The sequence below is a fragment of the Bubalus kerabau genome, chromosome X (genome assembly GCF_029407905.1).
Source record: "Bubalus kerabau isolate K-KA32 ecotype Philippines breed swamp buffalo chromosome X, PCC_UOA_SB_1v2, whole genome shotgun sequence".
Classification (NCBI taxonomy): domain Eukaryota; kingdom Metazoa; phylum Chordata; class Mammalia; order Artiodactyla; family Bovidae; genus Bubalus; species Bubalus kerabau.
Window position 1 is genome coordinate 131,298,785 of NC_073647.1, and position 10,135 is coordinate 131,308,919.

Here is a 10,135-nt window from a genome sequence, read left to right on the forward strand (position 1 = left end):
TTGACAGGAGCAGTGCCACTCCATTAGCCTTCCTCCATGGTGGGAGAGACCCTCTCATAAGCACTGATGGTCCTCATCTTCCCAGTGGTGATGGCCAAGATGCCACCCTCCTCAGAACTGGGGTTCCATCCATTCCCTCGCTGAGACCAGACAGAAATGAAGAGGCTTCTCATCCCTGTAACTCTGCCTGGAGCCTCTGGGGTTAGGAATAGGGGCAGGGGTATGTAAAGCCTCCTCATTTGTGGGTCTAGTGATACTTCTTTCTTCACTCAGGGACCTCACCATGGTCCTGGCCAGTCCTGGGACCTGACCCTCCAACCTGAGATTCTCCCTCTACTGAACTGAGGCCATTCTTCTTAGACTGAGACTTTGACCTCACAGAGAACTACAAGGCTTATAAGAGGGAATGTCCTGTCTGGGCATTCTAAGCCTGAGAGCAAGTTTGGGCAGGTCTCTCAATGACCTGTATTTTATGGTGGTTGCTCTCCAGTCCCCACTTACGGGGGCCCAAATTTTCTCTATCTCTTGGATTAAAGGATTCCTGGGGAACACCACATCCCAGTAAACTCTTGAGCAGTGTCCCTAATGCAAACCTTACAGTTTCATGTCCCAGACTGGACCTGAGATGGAGAAAATAACACAGAAGGCACGGGGTAGAATGGGGTGTGCTCCCAGAGAAAAATGCTGCTTCCATCCTTTTCAAAAGCCAGAGTCAGTCTCTTTTCATGACTGGTTTTAATTGATTGACAGGCATACTTTTCAAACATTCTACTGCATGTAATCATGCGTCACAAATACTGTGTTTCATTGCAAACTGAAAGTTTATGGTAACCATGCATTGAACATGTCTATGGCATCATTTCCCAACATCATGTATTCACTTGGGGTCCCTGTTCCACATAGTGTTAATTCTTTAAATATTTTAAACTCTTTCCTTATTTTATTTCTTATGGTGCTCTGATCAGTGGTCTTTGTTACTATTGTAACTGTCTTACATTTGTAAATTAAGCTATGTGCATTTTTTAGACATCTTCTAGTAAGTGTACAATAGGATTAACAACTTTTATAAGCACTGGGAATCCCCCAAATTCCTACTGATTTACTCTATTGCCATTTTCACTTTACTGCAGTGATCTAGAACCCAAGTCACCATATCTGAGATATGAGTACAATTCTAAAGGAAAAAAGTGATCCAAGATGGTTTTGTGCTATTCTGATTGAGGTTATTGGACACTGCACAGAGAGACGAACTTACTGTCCCTATCATCTGTTTCTCTTCTTTATTCCTGTCATTTATTGATGTAGCCCTCAAGGCTTTGTGCCTGAAGAAGTGTATTGGAATATATCCACAATCCTTGCTTTTATCCCAAGATACATTTGAGTGTTAAGGAACACAAGTTCTGCTTTAGGGCAAGAGGAGTATAACAGCGTCGGATCTAGAGGAATTCAGAGAGGAATCTAATTCCAGGCCTATCAGTCGCTAGTGTTCCCCAGCAAGGGCTTACTGCCTGATGCACCTAGAAGCCAATACTATGGAACAGGCTTTTGAGAGACAAACTTTAATCCAAGGTGGACTAGCAAGAAGACAGAAGTGGGGCTCTCATATCTGTCTCCTCAATCCAGAGTTTGAAGTAAAATGAAAGGGTTTAGGGGAACTGCAAACTTAGAAGCTAATTGGCTAGTCTTGAATTAGTTCATGTAAGCTATTCATGCTGCTAGAAGCCTGATTTTCCATATTGAAGGACTTCACAGTTCTCCCCTGGCAACATTCCTACTCTGAGAGTTCCACAGACTGAACCCTCTTGGTTCTGCAGTCATCCTGGAAACATAGGCTCCTTTTTGGCACATGCATAGTGCTGCCTCTAAAAATAACTCAAGGTATGATTAATCAACAACCTGTTTTAAGAAGGCAAAACCAGTTTAAACTGGTCAATGCTTTATGCGTCAATCCCACCATTTCTCCTTGTACATTCTTCAAGCTTGTGGGAAATCATCCTCGATTTGGTTAATGAGTCTCAAATTCTGTAGAAAATGATAATCCCAGGTCCCAGAGTTTTCTACCACCAGGACTGGAGTGTTACATAAGCACTGACAAGGTTGGATTAATTGGTATTTAAGAAAGGTGATTATCAGAGGCTTAGTTTCCTTCACATGTCTCTTTTCAGGCTATTGCTTGAAGTTTGGCGTTTTGGTGCCTGGATGGAATTTATTACTATTGGGTCATCTGTCTTGGCTCTTCCTGGCCACTCCTCAGCCCAAACTGAGCTCTGCAGTTGACTGACCAATTTCTTCCACTGTAGTGCTGAAAATAGTTTACCTTTTGGCCAGCAAACAGAGCCTGGACCAACTGTCTTTAACCAATGCTTGCTGCCTCTTCCCAGCCTTCATGGATAGAAGTTGACGTCAACCAGCACTCTTATCAGGAGCTTGAGGTCTCCCTGGAAAGCCATTGCATTCGTGGGAGCTGTAGGAAAGCCTTCAGGGCTTCTCTATCTGTGGCTCAGAGCACTTTGTTCCTCTCTAGGAAGAAAATGGGCAAACTTAAGGCATTGCCCCTTAATTTAGGACCCATTCCATCTCCTAGTTTGGTTTCTGGAAAGCGCTGGCTGTATGAGTTCCCTGGAGAAACCACTGAGAAGAATGGACAGTCTCAAGGTGACCAGCTTGGATCTGAGGATTCACTTAAAGAACCCTGAAAAGTTTTCCATTATTATATGTGGTTGTCAAACTGTAGCTTGAAAGGCACACATGCTACCCAGCTTCCAAGGAATCTGTCCCACCAGTTCCAAGACCGCAGCCCATTTGGTCACAGGCTCCTAATATTTCTGCCCCGCCAAGTGCTGAGGGCATGCTTGTCTACTGAGCAGAGTCCTATAGAAGTTCAGTCTCTGTCTCAGTCTCCACGTAGAAAAACTTACCTACTGAGTAGGAGGCTGAGAGAGCGATTGCATCGCATTGAAGAAAGTGAAAGAGGAAGCTGTCTTAGACTCAGGTAGCAATTCAGGAGCACACACATTCAAACACCGATATCCTCACTTCCTTTCTGAGCATGCTGGGGTTTAATCTGTCTGGTAGATGACCAAAATACATTACCCCTCCAGCAGAGATCACCGACAAGCAAATCTAGATGTCTGGGTAATTTCCAGGGGAAATACATTCACTCCAAGGCCTCTATGTAGCCCATGGCCTTTAAGACCATAACCAATGGCTATTTTTCCTGGTAAAATTTCATTTTTAACATCACACATGCACAAATATATAAAAGTAGTTCAGTACTACCTCCCGCTATTCCGGCTGATATACAATAGGACTGGACTTTTTAGTGAGGAAACACCAGAATGTGCCCTATTGTATGAAATTCCTTAGCCGGCAGGTTCTTTACCATCTGAACCAATGGGGGAAGCCCAAAGACAGTGCATCCCTAGTACTGATTTATCTTATAACTGGAAGTGTGACGTTTTTACTTCCTTCATCTGATTTTTTCTCTTTATTTTTATTTTATTTTATTTTTTAACTTTACAATATTGTATTGGTTTTGCCATATATCAACATGAATCTGCCACAGGTATACACGTGTTTCCCTTCCTGAACCCTCCTCCCTCCCTCCCCGTACCATCCCTCTGGGTCATCCCAGTGCACCAGCCCCAAGCATCCTATATGGTGCATCGAAACAAGGAAAATTTTTTTTCTTTTCTTTTATATCTATATAAGATGACGGATGTTCCCTAAACTTACTGTGGCAATCATTTCATTGTGTGTGTAAGTCAAATCATTGTGCTGTACACCTTAGGCTTACCCAGTGCTGTAAGTCAATTATATTGCAATAAAACTGGAAGGAGAAAAAAAAAAAAAAGAAATTCCTTAGCCAGATTAGGGTGCATTCTTCTGTGTATGGAGGGGAGACTTTTCCTGCTTTATATTCCCTCATCTTACATTTATGCTCACACCACAACAAGGTAATCAGGGCTGGTTTCATTAAGAATACACTCGTGTCGAACTCCAAGTATCATAAGAGACTACTATAAACAACTATATGCAAATAAAATGGACAATCTAGAAGAAATGCACAGATTCTTAGAGAGGTACAGCCTTTCAAGACTAAACAAGAAAGAACTAGAGAACGTGAGTAGACAGATCACAAGTACTGAAACAGTGATTTAAAATTTTCCAATAAAATGTCCAGGATCAGGTGGCTTCTCGGATAATTCTATCCAACACTTAGAGATTCTATCAACCTCTTCCAAAAAGAATTACAGAGGGAGGAACACTCAAGCTCATTCTATGAGGCCACCATCACCCTGAGAGCAAAACCAGACAGAGAAGCACACACGAAAACAAACAAAAAAAAAATGACAGGCCAATGTCACTGAAAAACACAGATGGAAAAATCCTCAACAAAATACTAGCGAACCAAAAAAGACAGTCTCTTCAATAAGTGGTGCCTTGAAAACTGGACAGTTACATGTAAAATAATGAATGTAGAACATTCTCTAACACCATACAAAAAATAAACTCAAAATGGATCAAAGACTGAAATGTAAACCCAGATTCTATAAAACCCTCAGAGGAAAACCTAGGCAGAACACTGTTTGACATAAGTTGCAGCAGTATTTTTTTGTTTTAGTAAAATGGTTTTTGATCCACCTCCTGGAGTAATTAAAATAAAAACAAAAACAAACAGGTGACCTTTAATGAAAGTCAAAAGCTTCCACAGGCAAAAGACACCAAAAAGAAAAAGACGACTCACAGAATGAGAGGAAATATTTGCAAACAAAGCAAACAACAGCGCAATAATCTCCAAAATATATAAATAGCTCATGCACCTCTGTGTAAAATAAACAATCCCATAAAAAGTAGGCAGAGTGTATAAACAAACATTCCTTCAAAGAAGACATACAGATGACCAAAAAGCATATGCAAAGATGCTCAACATCACTAATTATCAGAAACATGCAAATGAAAAGTACAATGAGGTATCACCTCACACCAGCCAGAATGGTCATCATCCCCAGATCTGCAAACAACAATGATGGAGTGTGGAAAAAAGGGAACACTGTTGCACTCTCATTGGGAATGCAAATTGACACAGTCACTATGGGGAATATTATGGAAGTTCCTTGAAAAATGAAAAATAGAGTTAGCATATGATTTTCCAATCCCACTCCTGGTACATATCCATAGAAAACCATGATTCATAAATATACATGCACTCCAATCTTCATTGCAGAGCTATATATATTAGCGAAGATATGGAAGTAACCTAAATGTCTATCAACAGAGGAATGAATAAAGCAAATGTTGTAAATATATACAATGGAATATTATTCAGCCATAAAAAGAATTAATCAATGACATGTGCAGCAACATGGATGGACATAGGGAACGTCATACTAAGTAAAGTAAGACAGAGAAAGACAAATATCATATGTTATCACTCGTAAGTGGAATCTAATTTTTAAAAAATGACACAAATGAACTTGCTTCCCTGGTGGCTCAGCTAGTAAAGAATCTACCTGCAATGTGGGAGACCTGGCTTTGATCCCGGTGTTGGGAAGACCCCCTGGAGAAGGGAACGGCTACCCACTCCAGTATCCTGGCCTGGAGAATTCTATATAGGCCATGGGGTTGTAAAGAGTCAGATAAGACAGCGACTTTCATTTCACTTCACAAATAAACTCATTTACAAAATAGAAACCAACTTATGGATATCGAAAACAAGCTTATGATTACCACTGGAGACATGCTGGGGGAGGGACACTTTAGGCGCCTGAGATAAACATACATGACTGCTGTGTCTGACTCTTCATGACTCCATGGACTGTAGTCCACCAGGACCCTCCATCCATGGAATTTTCCAGGTCAGAATACTGGAGTGAGTTGTGATTTCCTGCTCTAGGGGATCTTCCTGACCCAGGGACCCAGGGACTGAACCCACTTCTCTTGTGTCTCCTGCATTGGCAGGTGATTTTTTACCACTGTGCCACTTGGAAAGCCCACATCTACAACTAATATATATATATAATAGCAATAACCCCAAAGCACCTACTGTATAACACAGGGAACTCTACTCAATAATCTGTAGTAATCTGTATGACAAAAGACTCTGAAAATGAGTGAATATGTGAATGTATAACTGAATCACCTGAAACTAACACAACATTTTAAATTAATTATACTCAGTAAAACGCAATAGAAAAATCATACTACCATAATATCCAGCAATCTGACTCCTGAACATATATCCTGAGAAAATCATAATTTGAAAATGGAACAATCACCCCAATGTAAATTGCAGCAATATTTACAATACCCAAGACAAGGGAGCAACCTAAATGTCCATCAACGGAGGAGTAGATAAACATGTGTTCCAGAAATACAAAGGAATATTACTCAGCCATAGGAAAGAATGCCATTTGCAGCAACATGGATGGACCTAGGGATTGTCATACTAAGTGAAGTAAGTCAAAGACAAATATATCCTTCATATGTGGAGTCTAATTTAAAAAAGTGATAAAATGAACTTAATACAAAACAGAAAACTTACCGATCCTGAAAACGAACTTATGGGTACTAAAGGGGAAATGTAGTGAGGAAGGGAAAAATCAGGAGCTTGGGATCAATGTACACACACCCCTATATATAAAATATATAACCAATAAGGACCTCCTGCATAGCACAGGGAACTCTAATCAATATTCTGGGATAACCTATATGAGAAAAGAAACTGAAAATGAATTTTTATATATATATATATATGTGTGTGTGTGTGTGTAACAGCATTACTTTGCTATATGTCTAAAACTAACACAACATTGTAAAACAACTATACTCCAATAAATTTTAAAAAATAGACTACCTGAGAATATATCTGAAGAAAACCATAATTTGAATAGGAACAAGCACCCCCATGTTCCTTGCAGCACTGTTTACAAGAGCCAAGACATGGAAACAACCTAAAGGTCCATCAACAGATGAAAAAGATGTGATACATAAATACATTGGAAGAATACTCAGCCATAAAAAAGAATGAAAGAATGCCATTTTCAGCAACACGGATGGACGTAGAGATTGTCTGAGTAAGTCAAAGACAAATCCCATAGTGTGTTGCTCATGGGTACAATCTAATTTTTTAAAATGACACAAATGGACTTATTTACAAAACAGAAAAAGACTCGCACAATTTGAAACAGATTTATGGTTACCAAAGGAGAACTTTGTGGGCAGGGATACATTAGAAGCTTGAGATGAACATACCCATACAACCAATATAGAAAATAGATAACTGAATAGGACCTCCTATACTCAATATTCTGTAATAGCCTATATGGGAAAAGAATCTGGAAAAGATTGAATATATGTGTAACTGAATCACTTTGCTGTACACCTGAAAATAACACAAGATTGTAAATCAAGAAACCTCCAATAAAATTTTTTTAAAAGAATATTCATCTGTAACAATACCTCTGTGCTGTCACCTTAGGCAAAGGGGAAAACCCCCATCACCTCCATACAGCAAGGTTTCCAGTCCAGGAGCAAGGTGTTTTATCTCCCGATTCAGAGGACCCTCATTAATTACAGGTTGAATAAAGTCTCACCACATTCATCCCATAGCCAACTCCTACTAGCCAATCCCAACACATAAAACAGTCAGACACAGACAAACATAGGCAATTAAATCCAAAGGCCTGGAACCTTAAGCCAGTGTTCAGAGCTCTAACCCAATCATTTGAGCACCTCAGTAGCGCTAACCTCTGACATTGTCCTCTTAGGTTGGGTCTTTAACCCAGGACTGTAGCCTTAGGATTCAAATCAGACAGAAGAAACTCTCCTAGGTGGGACTCTAACCCAGGGTGGTGTTGTCGTTCTTCAATCAATTCGTCACGTCTGACTCTGTGCAACCCAATGCACTGCAGCATACCAGGCTTTCCTGTCCTTCACTTTCTCCTCGGGTTTGCTCAAACTCATGCCCATTGAGTCGGTGATGCCATCCCAACCATCTCATCCTCTCTAACAAGCAGTCCTGATGAGATTATTAGACTACAGGCACATTCTAACTTCATATAGCACATTTAATTACAGGCATATATTAAGGAGTTTACTCACCCCAAAGATGTCTGATCCAGGAGCTGTTTTCTTCCTTAAAAGTGAAAGGAGCCCCAGAAGCCAGAGGAGCCCAGAGTGCCATGGCTAGCAAACAGGAACCCGAGAGCCAACTCTCTAGACAGACTCAGTATAGGTGGCCACTCAGGGTTGGTGTTGAGGGCCCACCAGGGGCTACAGTGCATCAAGCAGATGATCACAAGTCCTAAATCTCAACAAGGCTGCCCAAACTCACGGAACATGGGCTCACTGCCGGATGCTAAGAGAAGTCAACACTTATGGCAAGAGCTTTAGAGAAAAGAGCTTCACTGCAAGGCCAACCAATGCAGGAGGAAAGGTATCAAATCTCTCTTCAATCCAGGAGCCTGGGTGCAATCTAAGGGGTCAGGGGTATTTCTAAATTGGAAGCTAATTGGCTAGTCTTCAATTAGTCCATTTCAGCTACTCAGGTTACAGGAAGCCAGGTTTTCCTCACTGAAGGAGGTCTCACTTTGTAAACAGCCCGGGACAATATTTCTCTTCTCTGAGTTGTGCAGACTGAAGAGCTTGGCTCCGGGGTCATCCTGAGGTCATGTGTTCCTTCTTGGACACATGCAGTTCTTTCTTTGTAAAATGACTCAAGGTATGACTAATCAACAATCTATTTGAGAAGGTCAAACCAGTTTAAACTGGTCAATTGTTTCACATGCTGTTTCACTAGCCCCCTGAACTCTAGCACATTACCCAAACTCCAAGACAAAGAAAATCACAGTGAACTAAATGTTGCCTAGCAAAGACAATCATGTAACATTCCCACCACAGGATGTAACATAGAATGTGCTTGAGGTAGAATCTTTCCCAGTTGGAAACAACTCAGAGTTCTTAGAATTTTTGTCATTGACCAGTATCTTCCCTCTCAGATATCCTTTCTTCTAATTAACGAATATTTCCACGCATTTAAGTACCAACAAAAAATCTAGAAGTTGCCTAGAATTTGCCCAATTACACACAAGATAAAATAATCGAGTAGGTCCTTAAGGAGAGGTCTCTGGCTCCCTCAACCCAGGGTAAATAAAGGTCACCAGTCCAGGAGACTGTGGATTCTCTCAGGCCCTCCATCTGAGGATCTGGCCGTGCTCACCGCTCCCACTGTCTAGGAGTAGCCCACCAGGCAACGTCCCTTGAAATGTCCTCTTGCTGAAGGCTCTGCATTTTCCTAAGGCTCCAAAGCGAGACAGTGTGTTAAAAATGGGGACATCAGTTTGCCGACAAAGGTCCCTGTAGTCAAAGCTATGGTTTTCCCAGTAGTCATGTATGGATGTGAGAGTTGGGCCATAAAGAAGACTGAGTGCTGAAGAACTGATGCTTTCAAACTGTGGTCTTGGAGAAGACTCTTGAGAGTCTCTTGGACAGCAAGGAGATCAAGCCAGTCCATCCTAAAGGAAATCAACCCTGAATATTTATTGGAAGGACTGATGCTGAATCTGACTCCAATGCCCTGGCCACCTGATGTGAGGAGCTGGCTCATTGGAAAAGACCCTGACGCTAGGAATGAAAGATTGAGGGCAGAAGGAGAAGGGGGCAACAGAGGGCGAGATGGTAGGATGGCATCACTGATTCAGTGGACATGAGTTTGAGAAAACTCGTGGAGACAGTGAAGGGCAGGGAGGCCTGGTGAGCTGCAGTCCATGGGGTCTCAAAGAATCAGACACAACTGAGTGACTGAGGATGCACACACACACACACACACACACACACAAAACACTCCATGATATGTATATATCATATATCTATCCATTGATACATCAACGGACATTTAGGCTGCTTCCCTGTATTGGTTATTGTGAATAATGCTGCAACAAATACAGGAATGAAAATATCTCTTGGAGAGTCTAATTTTAGTTTTTTTGGATTAAAACCCAGAAGTGGGCTTGCTGAATCATATGGTAATTTAATTTTTAATTTTTTGAGGAACCTCAATACTGTTTTCCACAATGGTTGCACCCATTGACATTCTCATTAACATTATAAAAGAGTTCTCTAAATGCTTGCACTT